The sequence below is a fragment of the Myotis daubentonii genome, chromosome Y (genome assembly GCF_963259705.1).
Source record: "Myotis daubentonii chromosome Y, mMyoDau2.1, whole genome shotgun sequence".
In the NCBI taxonomy this organism is placed as follows: Eukaryota; Metazoa; Chordata; class Mammalia; order Chiroptera; family Vespertilionidae; genus Myotis; species Myotis daubentonii.
Genome location: NC_081862.1, coordinates 1,357,308 through 1,374,987, shown reverse-complemented (window position 1 = coordinate 1,374,987; position 17,680 = coordinate 1,357,308). Strand labels below are relative to the sequence as shown.

General features: G+C 37.0%; 1 pseudogene; it reads right to left on the bottom strand.

Moving 5' to 3' along the window:
* The window catches only part of LOC132225598 (histone-lysine N-methyltransferase PRDM7-like), a 542,611-nt pseudogene that overhangs the window by 333,311 nt on the left and 191,620 nt on the right, over positions 1 to 17,680 (bottom strand).

Below are 17,680 nucleotides of genomic sequence, written 5' to 3'. Positions count from 1 at the left end.
GTAATGATATCAAACATTTGATGAACCTAGCTAAATTACTTCATTTTAGAAATCCCTAACTTATTTAGTAAATATTAATTGCCCACCTAAGGAAATTGAGGGTCCTTATGATTTTGATTAAAGTTTGTTTTAAATCCTAGCTCTAGAAATAACATCTTGCTCTTTCATTCTATACTCCTCAGCAATCTAGCCTCCCCCCCCCCACCACCCCTGGATAATCATCAACCCTGGTGGCAGCAGAAGACGGTAGTAGCCTGGACCTGAATAATGGTCACAAGGTTCAGACCTCTAGCAGGCAAAAGATAACATCTTGACCCAAGTTATGTTTCAGCTCCTGAGACATAAGCTGGAACAACCCCCTTGCTACTTTCCCCTGAGACTGAAAAAAAAGGATACTGGAAAAGACCTCAGAGATATCCTCAGAAGGTCCTGGCTGCATAGCTCAGTTGATAAGAGTATTGTACTGATATAGCAAGATTGTGGTTTTACTCCCTGGTCAGGACATATAACAACCAAGGAATGCATAAATAAATGGAACAACAAAACAAAACAATGTTTTTGTTTCTGTTTCTCTCTTCTCTCACTCTCTCAAATCAATCAATCAATCAATAATCTTTTACACCCTAGCTGGTTTGGCTCAGTGGATAGAGCGTCAGTCTGTAGACTGAAGGGTCCCAGGTTCCATTCTGGTCAAGGGCACATGCCTAGGTTTTGGGCTTGATCTCCAGTAGGGGATGTGCAGGGGACAGCCAATCAATGATTCTCTCTCATCATTGATGTTTCTATCTCTCTTTCCCTCTCTAAAATCAATAAAGATATATTTAAAAAATAATAATAATCTTTTACTAGTATTATACAAACTAGTTGTTAGGGACAGAAACTCCAACCCTAAATGGCTTAAAAAGAAGTTATTGACTCATGTGATGAAAAGTCCAATGGTAAGCTGGCTTTGCGGAGAGGCTTGATCCAGTGGCTCAACAATATTGCCAAGAGAGAGATTAAAAATGGCAACAGAGTAAGTGGATGCTGCATGGACATGCTCCCAGGAACAAACTGGAATTACAACTAAAATACAGAAAAATTTCCTGAATAAGCAACAGAAGACTTGCTGGAGAGAACTCTGATAACTGAGGACCGGAAGTGGAGACTGCATAAAAACTGGAGGGGCAGAGGTATAAAAGGGCTGGCCAGGTTCCAACAGACAGGAATTAAAGTTCTGGAGAGATATCTCAGTTGTGGGGGGTGGCCACTGAGAGCTACTGGGCCTCCCCAGCAGAGAGCACAAGAACTGAGAAGGGGACCCACATAACATCTGGCTGTGAAAAGCAGTGGGGTTGCTGTCTGGCAGGGAGATATGGCTGGAAATTCAGGCACCTTTTTAAAAGGCCAACACACAAAATTCCCTGTCGAGTCATCTATCTTGTGCTCTGGTAGAGGGAGGGCACAATATACTGGAGCTGTGTGAGCAGAATCCAGGATCAGGGGCTCTGAAGTTAGAGCTCAGAAGGCAGACAACCTGGTTTCCTGTGCTGCGTCATTCCCTCATGCTGCAGAGGTCATCTTTCTCACACAGGCATTTGCTACATAGGTGACCTTGACTGAGAGGAAGACAGTTGATCCAACATATTGGAAAATACCTTGCCCCACAATGTGGAGTGCTCAGGTCCATTAGACTGAGAATAACAATTAGCTTCCAGGCAGAAGCAATTGCCCCACCCTGTGGAAAAAAACACACACAAAAAACTCTTGCTGCACCTGTGGACAATTGCCTGAGGGCAATTCAGGACAATATCCTATCAATGTGTAGACAGAGGTGGTCTCAGGAGGCTTTGAATCTTTGCCTGATCTAATCAATCAGAAAAAATCGTTTGACATTGCCCTGCACTAGAGATTGAGAGGTGCAGAGATCTATCTAATACATAGTCAAAAACCTAATCAGACAGACAAAATGAAGAGGCAGAGAAACCACCCCCAAATGAAAGAACAAGAGAATTCTCCAGAAGAAGAGATAAATGAAATGGAGATAAGAAATTTATGACACAAAGTTCAGAATGATGATGGTAAAGATGCTCAACAGCATGAGAAAAGATACAGTAACTATGAAAACAGAAATAAAGGATGACATAGCACAAAAAAAAAGAACACATTGGAATAAATACACAACAAATTAGGGGAAGCCAAAGATCGAATTAGTGAATTAGAAGACAGGGTTGAAAAAAATCACTCAATCAGAGAATCAAAAAGAAAAAAAAAACAATTAAAAAATAGTAGGACAGCTTAAGTGAGTTATGGGACAACATGAAACATAACAATAGTCAAATAGCAATTGTTACAGAAGAGGCAGAAAGGGAGAATGGGATAGAGAACATGTTTGAAGAAATAATGGCAGAAACTTCCCTAACCTGGTAGGGGAAAAAGTGACACAAGACCAGGATGCACAGAGAACTCCAAGCAAGAAGAACCCAAGCAGGCTCATGTGCAGACACATCATAATTAAAATTTCAAAATTAAATTCAAAGAGAGAATCTTAAAGGTAGCAAGAGAAAAGCAAACTGTTACCTACAAAAGAGCTCCCCTAAGGCTCATACCTGATTTCTCATCAGAAATTCTACAGGCAGGAAGAGAATGGCATGAAGTACTCAAAGTAATGGAAAGAAATGATTCTCATCCTTGATGTTTCTATCTCTCTCTTCCTCTCTGAAGTCAATAAAAATATCTATTAAAAATAAACATCTTGGGGTAAACCAACACACACACACACACACACACACACAAACACACACATACACACATGCATGCATCATGAAGCATTTTTTTTAATTAATTTCAGAGAGGAAGGGAGAGGGAGAGAAAGGTAGAAATATCAATGATGAGAATCATTGATTGCCTGCCTCCTGTAGGTCCCCTACTGGGGATTGAACCCAAAACCCAGGCATGTGCCCTTGACTGGAATCAAACCCAGGACCTTTCAGTCCACAGGCCAACACTCTACCCACTGAGCCAAACCGGCTAGGGTATGAAGCATGTATTTTTGTCTCATCTTTTAGTCTGGATCAGAGAGCTCTCCTTGGAACTTTGGAAACACTTCTATCAGAGAACCATATGATTTTACTCATACGTAGGATATAAAACTGAAACTCATAGATACAGACAGGAGTATGGTAGTTACCAGAGGGAAAAGAGTGGGATTGGAGCGGGTAAGGGAGACCAAATGTTTGGTGATGGAATATGACTTAACTTTGGGTGGCGGATACACAATGCAATATGCAGATCATGTGTCATAGAAATGTACCCTTGAAACTTATGTGATCCTATTAATCAATACCACCCAAAAAAATTTAATTAAAAAAGTAAAACACTTCTATCACAATCCAGACCATGTTGTACTGTAATTGTCATTCAATTTATGGAGAGAGAGTAAGTATTACTTAAAATTTACTTTGTACCCTTATTTAAGTCATTAGCTTTTGGAAATTATAGTGTGCAATAAATATGTGATAAATGAAAGAAAAGGAAAAAAAACAATTCACGTTCTCTGTCGTAACAAGACAGAAACACTCAGAACTCAGAACACAGAACTCATAAGACAGAAAGACACAGAACTTAGAACAGAATCAAGAAGACAGAACCTACACGGAGCCTGGAGACAGAAGAACTTCGCTGGAGAGAGCATGCTGGAGGATCCTGGAGAGGGACTGGCCTCAGAGCCTAGAGACAGAGCCTAGCGGGAGAACATGGCAAGGGATCCTGGACTGAACCTGACTACAGAGATTGGCAGGAGAACCTGACTGGAACCTGGACACTGAACCTGACTGGAACCTGGACACTGAACCTGACTGGAGAGCCTGGACAGAACCTGGCTGGAGAACCTAGCGAGGGAACATGGCTACAGAACCTCTCTGGAGATCCGGGCTAGAGATCCTGGCTAGGTTGCTGATCAACTGAACGCTGTCTCCATGTCATTCCTATTTCGCCGACTCCGTCCACACCTTTGGGGACCCCTGGACTCGCTGGGGCAGGACCCCGGCATATGGTGCCCGAACAGGGACCCTTAGGTAAGCCCCCCATTCCCCCAGGCAAGCGCCCACACTCGGGACGGATAGGACTCCACCATAGGAAAAGGGTGGATAGTCTTCGCCGACTCCGTCCACACCTTTGGGAATGCCTGGAACAGGATTCCCTTAGGTAAGCCGCCCCATTGAGAACCTCCACACTCGGGACGGATCAGACTCCACTGTAGGAAGAAGGTGGATAGTCTTTGCCGACTCCGTCTACACCTTTGGGGACCCCTGGACCCGCTGGGGCTGGACCCCGGCATATGGCGATTTGCCGGGAGCCGGTCCATCCTTGCTGTTTCAAGGGACCTGGCATATATGGCATACGGTTCTTAATATGTTTGCTCACCTTCTTGGCGCTGTGTTTTAACCAAGGTCACCTCTCCGAGAAAGGTTGAATCCCCAGGTAGGGATTTTCCCCTGAAGTTAGGGAGGGAATAAAACCCCTCAACTAAGTGACAGGCAGGTAATTAATCCCTTTAACTATGAACAATCATGCTTAAACTACATAATCTTTTCTCCCTGGAATGGAGATAAGAAACGCCCTAACCTTTGTAATAGAGATTGATAGGATTGAATCAACTGGTATAAATACAGTTGTAACAAGACAGAAACACTCAGAACTAAGAACACAGAACTCAGAACACAGAACTCAGGAGACAGAATTCAGAAGACAGAAAGACTCAGAACTTAGAACAGAATCAAGAAGACAGAACCTACACGGAGCCTAGAGACAGAAGAACTTCACTGGAGAGAGCATGCCAGAGGATCCTGGACAGGGACTGGCCTCGGAGCTTTGAGGCAAAGCCTGGTGAGAGAGCATGGCAGGGGATCCTGGACTGAACCTGACTACAGAAATTGGCAAGAGAACCTGACTAGAACATGGCGACCGAACTTGGCTGGAGAAGTCCCTGTGTCATTCCTTCTTCGCCGACTCCGTCCACACCTTTGGGGACCCCTGGACCCGCTGGGGTTGGACCCCGGCAGAAAGAAAGAAAGAAAGAAAGAAAGAAAGAAAGAAAGAAAGAAAGAAAGAAAGAAAGAAAGAAAGAAAGAAAGAAAGAAAGAAAGAAAGAAAGAAAGAAAGAAAGAAAGAAAGAAAGAAAGAAAGAAAGAAAGAAAGAAAGAAAGAAAGAGAGAGAAAGATCTAAACCACCTTCTTACACCATACACTTGTATAAACTAAAAATTGATTAAAAATTTAAATATTAGACTTGAAACCATAAAAATTCTAGAAGATAGCATAGTCAGTAAAATTTTGCACACTTCTTGTAGCAATATTTTTTTCTGGTATATCACCTCAGGCAAGAGAAAAAATAAGCAAATGGGACTACATCAAACTAAACAGTTTTGCACAGCAAAGAAAACCATCAACAAAATGAAAAGACAAGCCACTGATTGAGAGAATATATTCTCCAATGAAACATCTGATAAGGTGTTGACATCCAACATTTATAAAAAACATAAAAAACTCAATACCACCCTGACGGGTTTGGCTCAGAGGACAGAGCGTTGGCCTGCGGACTGAAGGGTCCTGGGTTCAATTCCAGTCAAGGACATGTACTTTGGTTTCTGGCACATCCCCAGTACGGGGTGTGCAGGAGGCAGCTGATCGATGTTTCTCTCTCATTGATATTTCTAACTCACTATCCTTCTCCTTTCCTCTCTGTAAAAAACCAATAAAATATGTTTAAAACAAGCAAACAAACAAAAAAACCCTCAACACCAAGAAAGCATACAATCTAATTTAAAAATGGGCAAAATACCGAAATAGACACTTTTCCAAAGAGGACATACAAATGGCTAATAGACATAAAAAAGTTTCTCTAAGTCACTAATTAACAGAGAAATGCAAATTTCAGCCACGATATCACCTCACCCCCCAGAATGGCTATCATCAATAAATCAACAAGTGTTGGTGAGGATGTGGAGAAAAGGAATTTTTATTCATTGTTGGTGGGACTGCAGATTGGTCCAGCCACAGTGGAAAGCAGTATAGAGTTATCTCGAACAATTAAAAATGGGACTGCCTTATGATTTAGTGATTCCACTTCTGATAATATATCTGATGAAACCCAAACTCTAATTCCAAAAATATATGCACCTCTATATTCACTGCAGCACTATTGACAATAGCTAAAAATTGGAAGCAGCCTAAGTGCCTATCATGAGATGAATGGATAAAAATACCATGGTACCTTTAAACAATGGAATACTACTCAGCCATAAATAAGAAGGAAATCTTACCCATTGAGACAAGCATGGGTGGTCCTGGGAAGCATTGTGCAAAATGAAATAAGCCAGATAGTTAATGACTAGTACCATATGATTTCATGCATGTGTGGAATCTGATGAACAAAATAATCCAACAAAATAGAAACAGACTCATAGATAGAAAACAGACTGATAGAGGGGAGGGAGGTTGTGGGGCTGGTTGAAAAAAGGTAAAGGGATTAAGACAAGAGTATGGTGATTATCAGAGGAAAAGTAGGCGGGGGGAGGTAGAAGAGATCATAGGCTGGATAAATGGTGATGGAAGGAGACTTGAGTTGGTGTGGTGAACACGCAGTACAAATGACAGATGATGTATTACAGAATTGTAGTCCTGAAGCCTATATAATTTTATTAACCAATGTCACCCCAATAAATTCAATAAAAAATAAAAAAGAAAGAAAAAAAATAACAGTTTTGTATTAACTGCTTCAGAAATTTTATATGACAAAGGAAATTGCCAGCAGAGTAGAATAGATATATAAATGTAATGTATTTAGCATTGCTTCCCTCTTAGCTTGATAATGTAAAAATTTCAGATGAAAGCAATTCCATCAAGTACTTTGTTTCATATGACTAAAGGTTTTTAATAATGTAGTTCTCTTATTTGACTATCAAAACCACACAATAAATTCATAACAGTTAGTTATTAATGAGTCATAACAGAGGTTGAGATACAGAAAAAAAGTCTTAAAATACTTGTAAAAAGCAAATATTTTCATGTGCACCAGAAAACAAAACATTATTTTCCTCCAGAAAATTATCCTGAGTTTTAAGAACAGTGAGATGTGTTTCAGGTTTTAAGTAATCTACTGCTCAATGAAGAGCATAATTTCCCTCATCCTTGGTATGTTTATTAAACAATCTAAACAATCAGTTGGTAGGATTTAGGCAATTGCAGTGACTGGAGGGAGGAACCACAACATGAGAAATTATTAAAAAAACACACACAAAAATACTGAGGGTCCCAGAGGTAGAATAAAGGTAACTCCCTGATTTCCAAAGAGATAATAGGGATTGGATCTTCAAAAAAGTAAGGGATCAATAGATTAGATCTTACTTTGCAATCATGTCTAAGTTATCACTTTGTTTATATTACTATTTCATTTAAATTTTATTGGTATAATTTGTTAGTTGAATATCCATTATTATTTTAGAAGAATATCTAGCCCATAATCCCAATTTTATTACTCTCTATTATGGGAGTATGGTGACCTCTTTTTGAGGTCTGATTTCCAGTTTGGTCAGCATTTCATGAGGAACAAATGAGACAATGGATATAGATAAAGATAGAGATGATATAGATAGATATAGATTAGATATAGATAGATATAGATAGATGATAGGTATAGATATAGATAGATATAGATATAGATATAGATATAGATATAGATATAGATATAGATATAGATATAGATATAGATATAGATATAGATATAGATATAGATATAGATATAGATATAGATATAGATATATAGATATAGATAGATATGTAGCCCCTCCTTAAAAACTAAAAAGGGAATAGTTAAAGGTCAATATACTATTACTATTATATTATCTTCTTTTTGAAGAGATAACAATGCCTTAAAATTTCTAATAGAATCTAAACCTTGATCATTATACTTATTCTTACTACTGTTTTTATTAGCATTTGATTTAATTATTGGCACAACTCCTTTCATTTAATGTAAAAATATTCAATCTAGATCAGTTTTGAACTGTATTAGACTTTTTATAATCTTTTCTTTCTTATTATTAATCATTAATGTTCAACTCATTCTAATCTAATTAACATAATTCCACATAATTACAGCTACAGAAATGACAAGTTATTTCCAACTTACGTTACTCATATCATATCAAAGGAAATCCTAAAATAATGTCATATTTCAATTTAATTATATATTATAAAACATTTTGAATTTTTTATTTGTGATTATTTTTTCTTGATCATTATATAATTCCTGTTATAGGCAAGAAATTAGAATAATCATTTTTATATAAGAAAATAAATATTGAATAATTTTCTCAAATGTTAATGAATCAGTTTATATAAGTCATAAAAATAATATTCCTTCTATTAATCCAGATACAGTTATTTTTCTGCAAAAATATATATTTTGTCTGTTAGTTAAAATTTCAAAATATAAGGAAGGTCATAATAAAAAATGGTTTGATGCACCTACTGCAATTCTCTTCAAGCTCTGATATTTAGGAGAAACTGAATAAGAATTTCCAAGACTAATCATTTTCAAAAACTACTATTTCCAGGGCTATTAAATGAAAAAAGAAAGAAAGAAAAGAGCAAAGGCAACCGTCATTTCATGGACATGCTGCACACTGGAAAAGATAAAACCAAAAGGTTATTTGCTGATTTCATTTTAGGCTAATGATAACTATTTGTGTTAATGGACTGAAAGCATTTTTGTAGTTTTAAAAGTTTTTTTTTTTTCTCCTTAAAAAGTCCATCACCCCAAGAAAAGCAATACACCAAGTAACTTAATTATAAAATGTCAAAACTCAAGATCAAGCGTTCGCAAAGCACCATTATGAAATTGCAATAGCACCGAGCCCTGCTCAGGTTAACCTGCCAACTATAGATTCTATTTGCAAGTAAAATTTGCCCTCTATCCTAATCAACTGCTCTAGAGCTGATTAGTTCCCATTTATTCAATGCTATCTGCCAGGCCTCCCAAATGTTTTAGTCCTTATTTTAGGGCCATCTCAGACTCATTAGCCTTTTGCCTGACAGTGCCAATGTGACTGTCTGACAGTCTGAAATGTGGAGATGTTATGCTACGGAGTGTCAAGGTCTTTCCAGGAAAATGTGTTTAAAAAATACACGAACATATATTTAAATAATGCCGATTTATATGGCAAGGGAAGAAAGTCAAGTATTCTATATTATGGCTGATATATCAGGACATTATTATTTTTTAAACTCAACCAGAATAAAATGATGCTTGTTTTCCACAATTCTGGAAGCAATGTCCCTTTTGAATTTTTTCACAACCAAGTGACCTTTTGCAATAAGTTATGTTATGAACCCTTTGTAGAAATAATTAGTTTTGATTATATTTACTTCAACACATGCAACTACACTTTTTTTTATCTTTACCCAAATGATCAAATAACAGCATTTTTATGATTCAATTCAATATACTACATATAGAGATACATTTTTGACATTTATAGATAAATTTTAAGTTTACAGGTCCAAATCAAATATCCTATTTGCTAACAAATTATTTTACATTTCTCAAGGAATCAAAATGAATTCATCAATGATTTAAACTAAGAAGGACCAAGCACAATAGGAAAAAAATAGGGCTTCTCTATCTAATTATGAAATTATGCTCAATGCCCAAACACTGAATTTTAATTTCAATCCAGACCTACAGAAATTAGCCATGTGCTTAGCTCATTTAAATTAGGTTTTCATGATGTTTTGGTACCATCAGCACTTACTCTGGATTGGTAACCTAAATTTACTAGGTCACCTCAGGGAAAACGTAAATCTTTCTACATTATTTTGATCTGGGAGGAAAACAAATCAACTTGAGAAAAATAGAATCTTATAGTATGTCATAAATTTACTTAAAAGAACCATAAAAATCCCACTAGCTTAAAACTTTGTCCCAGCCACTCTGAGCATAATCATGCAGAACTTCAGAAATGTTAAAGAACCTATCAAAGGTCACACACGTGATCTTTGCTGCTGAAATTAGAACCAGGTGATCCCAAAGCCTTCATCCGACTCAGATTGCTTTTTTAATCTTCCCAGATGCATCTGTGGGTCAAGAGTTTAGCTGAGCTGCTCCGTGGTATTGTTGCCTGGCATCCATTTGGTCTGGCTAAGCAGCCTGCAGGGACCTTAAAAGAACATTAGCCGCTCATGCAAGCAAATGCCCCTCGACAGCTGCATTGTCACAGCAGTCTATTTTTTTTCCACTTAGTTCTTGTTAAGACTTACCTAACAGCCCTTATGATCAACAGTCTCCCCTGCTCCTAGAATCTGTATGCCTTGTGTACCCTTTAAATAAGATCCCTGAGAGACTTATCAAAACCCAATTATGACCCTCTCCCTTCATCTCTCTCTCCTCTGCCTTGACTTGCCTGTTTGACCCCTCAAGTTGTGCTATTTACTTCCTCCAAGTCCTATGAATTGTGAATAATAAACTCTTCTATTTCAATGTCTCTTGTAGTCTATAGTTGAACTGTGGCTCATCATCTAGCATCCTGTATTTCACTTAATAAATTTTAATTTAATAAAGTAATAACAGCATCCTTATATCATTTATTCATCAAAGGGGGAAATAAAACTTTATTTGACCTGATAACTATGTATAGAAACATAATTAAAATCATTTGAAACATAGGCCGTAAAAGCACATTACACATCAGATTGAGAATTCACAAGGTTCATTCTGTATGCTTCTCAAATGAAGCACACTCTTATTTGTTCATTAGTTAAGTATATTCAGATCAAAATTTTGCTTGTTATATAAATTGTGGACCATGTGCCAATGATATATTGGTACACAATTTCAGTAACTAGATAAAAGTCACTGGTTAAAACATGTTTCAAAAATTACTTTGTTTCAAATGGGAATCTTAAGAGTATAATTATCAGGTAACTAGAATAAAAATCAATCAATCCTATATAATAAAACCCTAATATGCAAATTGACCAAATGGCCGAATGACTGGTGGAACAACTGGTCGCTATGACACGCATTGCCCCCTGAGAGGGAGGCAACCTGCAGCAGAGATCAGGGGGCCGGGCCAGCCAGCGGTCAGCTCCAGGCTACCAGCCAAGGCGGTACCAGCGGGGGCCCCCCTGATCATCCCACCCGCTGGCTGCCCCACAGGTTGGCCATGATCACCGGACAGGCCTAGGGATCCTACCCTATATATTGGGAACAGTCTCTTAGATTTAAAAATTAAAACCTGGCAAGGCTACTCTAACACTGAGAAAACAGGATAATGCAGCGATGACATGTATGGACTCTGGCTTGCACATTTTGTGGTCAGCCCTGATTCTGACACTTATAACTGTGTGACAAGTCCAATTACTTAACTTCTCTCTGCTTCTGTTTATCCACCCATAAGACGGGAAAATGGTACTACTGCCTCAGAAAGATCATGTTATGTACTACTTTTTATAATTAGGGCAAAAAAATGTAGCTGCCCATACAACAGCAAGACACCTTTCACCTGTATGAAAACTGTGGTCACTGGTTCATGCAGCATCCTGGATTGCGAAAGGGATGTCCAATTGCTGGTTTAGGCCCGACAACTCCCGAAGAGTCCCAGATTGTAAGAGGTCGCAGGCCAGGCTGAGGGACTCCCCCCCCCCCCCCCCCCGCCCACACCTCACTCCCAGTGCAGGAATTTTGTGCACTAGGTCTCTAGAAATAAATAACAGAGTCAGTTCAAGACTAGTATAAATTCAAAATGTCATAGTTAGCCAGCAGAGTTAAAAAGCTTAACAGAGTAATCTCAAAATAGCTGTTCCGATATGGTTCCTAGATGCAAATACAAAGCACTCATGATCTTTAGCAGCAGAGAAGTTAAACTGCAACTTACAAACAGGATAAAATGTTACAATAGGTGAAACAAGCTTAAGGAAAGACAATAAGCAGATTACTATAGAAAATTTAAAATTCTTAACCAATTTGGTCCAAAGTAGTTAATAAGTAGAGTGTGAAAAAGTGACAGATGTCAGCATATTTCAAATGATTTTCAATACACAAACATGCATAGATACGTATATTATGTGTATACAGATATGTCTATATACTGATTTATATAATCTGTGGAGTTAATGGAAAGATAAGGATGAAAACCATTTTAAAATTGATCAATACCCAAGAATCCTTTTAAAGGAAAGTCTGCCAATTCCATTCAACAAATACATGGTTTGCACAAACATTGATTGATATAAGTCTAACAGTACTTAGTAATATATTATATTTACGGTGTCAACTATAAAACTAACAAAAGATATAGACCTGGTCTTTACCATGTTTTAAAGAGGCAATAGCCGAAATTGGCTAAGATGTGATAAACTGTTTTTAAAAAATGGTCCTTTTTCTATAATTCTTTTGGGTTTGCATTCTATTTAATTTTCCTTTCCCCTCTCATTTCACGCCATTGCTTACAATTGTGTCACGGTTTTGTTTTCCTATGTAAACATTACTTACCAAGGCTGGGTAGGTTTTGGATGTCCTTGCCCTTCTTTCCTTTCCTCCGGTTAGCATACGACTCACACGGCCATGTCATGAGGGAGCATAAGGCCAGAGCCATGTTCACCTTTGTGCTCCCTGCGTAGTCATTATGGATAGGCTTACAGCAAGTTCAGCCTAGAGAGCTGTGACCACCCTGCTTCACACTGAGAACAAAGTCACCTTCACAGTATGCAGAAGACTTCTGCCACTCTTTCTTCCCCTCTCTGTGGAGAGGAACCTCCCCGGTGAGTCTCTAAACCTGACCTTCCAGCATGACAAGACAATCTTCAGGATACCATGCTGCTCCCATGGCTAAAGCCACTGCTTCACACTGTTTGGACTTTCACCCTTTGACACACTACATTACCTTTAGAGTTTAGAAATTTAGTATTACACTGATCTTGCCTCTTTTCAAATTATTTTGTTATGTTTTTTGCCTTTCTTAATTTTAATGGTAAACAAAATATTTCACATCTTAGGGGCATGATTCTCAACCTAACAAGTTCATAAGAAGATATATAACCATGGCAAATAGCATAACCTTATACTTCTTTTAATTTTTCTAATTAAAAATACTATTAAATATATTTTTTGCTTTCAGTTAAGATGGAGAAACAATCATTAGATTTACACCTCTGCCTAAAACAAACAAAAACACAAACCAACAATAAAACAGACAAGATATAAGCACAATGTTTTTTAACACAACAGACATGAAGCAACAAAAGACATTGAACCCTTAGATACTGTAAACCCATAAGGCGAGCCTTGTGAGTGTATTAGAAATGGCAACAGAAGAAGGAAACTAAGGAGAACCCACAGATAACAATATTTGAAGAGACAGTTAAGAGTACAGCAAAGCAATGTAGATGGAGTTCCAGGATATGGTACCAATTATTAGAAAGCCACGTGGGCACGCGCACGCACACACACACACACACACACACACACACACACACACCCTGCAGAAATCTGCAGCTATTCAGCAGAATGTTGATTAGCACGTTGCCTATAATTACCTGAAAACATGGTATTATGGACCAAATGTTTGGGGCTTCCTAATATTCACATGTTGAAACTGCTTCCCCAATGTGATGGTATTTGGATTTGGAGATTTCAGGAGGTAATTACATAAGGGTAGAGCCCTCATGAATTGGTTTAATGCTCCTATAAGAAGAGGTCAGAAAGCTAGCATGTTCTCTTTCCTCCATATACCAAGATACCAGAAGTCTGCAGTCTGCAACCTGGAAGAGAATTCTCACCAAAACTCTACCATGTAGCACACAGACTTGTAGCCTCTAGAACTGTGAGAAATAAATATTTATTGCTTAAGCCAGTCAATGGTAATTTGTTCTAGCAGTCAAAACTGAGTAAGATAATGTTACTGACAACTGGGGTGTTGATATAATAAATATCTGGAAGCAGCTTTAGAACTGGGTAATGGGTAGAGGTTGGAAGACTGTGGAAGAGAATGCTAGAAAAAGCCAAGATTGTTTTGAAGGGATTTTAAAAGGCAAATCTAGTGAGCTCTCAGGAAGGTAAACGAAGCTTTTGTTGTTTAGAGAATATATATAAATAATAATGTACAGCATTAACAAACTGTGGAATCTCAGAGGGGTGGGTGGTTGGGTGGTGGGAAGAGATCAACCAAAGAATCTGTATGCATATATGCATAACCTGTGGACTCAGACAATAGGGTGGTGAAGGCCTGGGGTGGGGAATTGGGGAGGGCAAAAGGGGTGAATGGGGAAAAATGGGGGACATATGTATACTTTCAACAATAAAATTTAACTAAAAATTAAATGTTCTAAAATAAAAACAAGAAATATTGCATTAAAGGCCATTCTGATGAGGTTTCAGGCAGAAAAAAGGAGCTATTATTGGACAATGAAGAAAAGGTGATCCTTATTATAAAGTGTCAAATAAATTGGCTGAATTATATTTCTGTTTTAGTATTTTGTGAAAGGTATAACTTGTAAGCAATGAAATTAGACATTTAGGGAAGGAGAAAATTACTGAAAGATCACCTTGGTCCTCCTGTCTGTTTATAGTAAAATATAAGAAAAGAGAAATGACTTGAAAATGGAATTATTAAGCAAAAGGAAACTAGAACTTAAAAGTTTGGAAAATTTCCAGACTATCCATATTGCAAAAAAAAAATGAGATAGCATGTTCAGAGAGAACATTAAAGGTATGGCCAGGTGAGCATTTGCTAAGGAGATTAGTATGAGTATGAACCAGAACCAATGGCATTAGTGCCCTTATAAGAAGAAGCCAGAAAGTTGCATGCTCTCTTTCTGCTGTTTAAAAAATGCAAGAAGCAATCTGCAAACTAGAAGAGAGCTCTCACCACGACTAACCATGCTGCCGCCTTATTTCAGACCTCCAGCCTCCAGAATTGGGAGAAACAAATTCCTGTTTTTATAAGCTATCCAATCTATGCTAATTTGTTATAGCAGCCCAAAGAGACTAAGAAAAAGGGATGAACTATTCAAAAGAATTAAAGGGAACACTACATGACACTCACAAAGGAGGGCTTCATAACTCATGGGATATTGGGAAAACTATTCAAAATAGTTTAGCCTCAGTAGAGAGGAAAATTAACCCTAGATTAAGCTCCTTTCTGGCCCTACCAAACAATTTCTAAAAGCAAGAAACCAAATAATTACACTTAACCAACTTAATTACTTTTGAGAGCAATGCTCAATAATATGTGTAAGGATACAAAATATCCAGTGCATGTACACACACACACACACACACACACACACACACAAATGACATGCATAATATCTGGTATATTAGTCAGTGTTATCCAGAGAAACAGAAGCAAAAACTTAGTGTAGAGCTATAGTAATCAAGAAAGTGTGATATTGAAGAGAAAATAGACAAAAAAGATCAATGGAACAAAATAGAGAATCCAGAAACAAAACCATAAACAGAGTCAACTCATATTTGATATGGGTGGAAAGGCAATACAATAACATCTCTCATAGCAATTTGTTCACCAATACATCTCCTAGAACAATGCAAACTAAGAAGAAAATAAATGAATGGGACTAAATTAAAATAAAAAGCTTCATCACAGCAGAAGACACCATCAACAAAATAAAAAGAGAGCTCACTACATGGGAGAACATATTTGCCAATGATACATCCTATAAGAGGTTAATCTCCAAAATATATAGGGAATGCATACAACTTAACAAAAGAAAGAAAAACAATCCTATTAAAAAATGGGCAAAAGACCTAAATAGATACTTCTCTAATGTGGACATACAGAAGGCCTAGAGACATATGAAAAAATGCTCAAAGTCACTAATCATCCAAGAGTTGCAAATTAAGACAAAGAGGTATCACTTCACACCTGTCAGAATGTCTATCATAAATAAATCAACCAACTACAAGTGCTGCTGAGGTTGTAGAGGAAAGGGAACCCTAGTACACTGATGGTGAGAATGCAGATTGGTGTAGCCATTTTGGAAACCAGTATGGAGTTTCCTCAAAAAATTAAAACAGGAACTCCCATTTGACCCATTGATCACACTTCTAAGAATCATTCTTAAGAAACCCGAAACACTCATAAGAAAGAATATATGCAACCCTATGTTCATAGCAGTGCAATTTATAATAGCTAAAATTTGGAAACAGCCTAAGTGCCCATCAGCAGATGGGTGGATTAAAAAAAAAAAAAAGGCCCAGAGTCATAGAAGCATAAACAGACTGTTGAACCCCAGAAGAAGGCAGGGGTGGGTGGGAAGAGGTCAACTAATGAACTTGTATGCATATATGGATAACCTGTGGACACAGACAATGGGGTGGTGAGGGCCTGGGTTAGGGGGAGGACAGAAGTGGGCTGGAAGAGGTTAATGGGGGGAAAGGAGGACTTATGAAATACTTTCAACAGGAAAGATTTTTTAAAAAGAATAAAAATCATCAATGGAACAGAATAGAGCACTCATGTGTATATCTAAATATCTATGGACAAATGAACTTTTAACTTTTTTATTTTGAAACAATTTGACTCATAGGAAATTGCAGAAATAGTATAGAGAGTATCTTAAATTCATCACCTAGCTCCCCACAGTGGTGACATCTTAAGCAATTGTAGTATAACGTCATAACCACAAAATTTGCATTCTTTCAATACTGTTCAATACAAAACGGAGCTTATTTAATTTTTGCCAGTGTAAGACAATTTTTGACAAATGCACAAAGGTAATTTTGTGGAGAGAAATAGAATTTTCAAAAAATATTGAAAAAATTACATTTCCTTTTATAAAGAAGAAAAAAATGATTGTGTACCATAAATAAAAACTAAAGTGGATGATAGACCAAACAATAAAGCCTAAAACTGTAAAACTTCTAGAAGAAAATATAAGTGAAAATCCTTGTGGCCTTAGGTTGAATCTATTATGTTACATAAATCTCTTACACATAACAATGAAGAACATTCCATAAAAAGCAAACTTTATAAAAATTAAAAGTTCTGCTCATCATAACACACTATTAATAAAATTAAAAGCAAGCAAGTGAGTGGGTTAAAATATTTGCAAAGCATATACCCGATTAAAACTTTTAATCTATTTCTCTCATCCTAAATTGTTAATAAGCTAACAAACAGAACACTTACATGATAGCTAAATATTTGAACAGATCTTTTACTAAAGAATATATATGGGTGGCATAAAATCTGATGTAAAGATGGTCAATATCATTAGTCACAAGGGAAACTAAGAATTAAGGAACAATGATATATCCTGAGACACCTATTAGAATGACTAAAAATAAAGATTAAAAATACTTAATAATTATCAAGGATGTGTTGTAATTGGAACCTTCATGCACTCAATGGGAAAGTTCACTGAAACAAATTAGGAAAGTTTTGACATTTTCCTAAAAATTAAACATATATATATATAAGGTTAAAGAATGTGTATCCACACAGAAACTTGTACATAAATGTATAGCAACTTCATTTTAATAGTCAGAATTGGAAACAACTCCAATGTCCATCAACAGGTGAATAAAAAATATTTTTGTTATATTAATATAATATAAAGTAAATATTTTGGTATATTAATCATATATAATAAAAGAGTAATATGCAAATAGACTGAATAG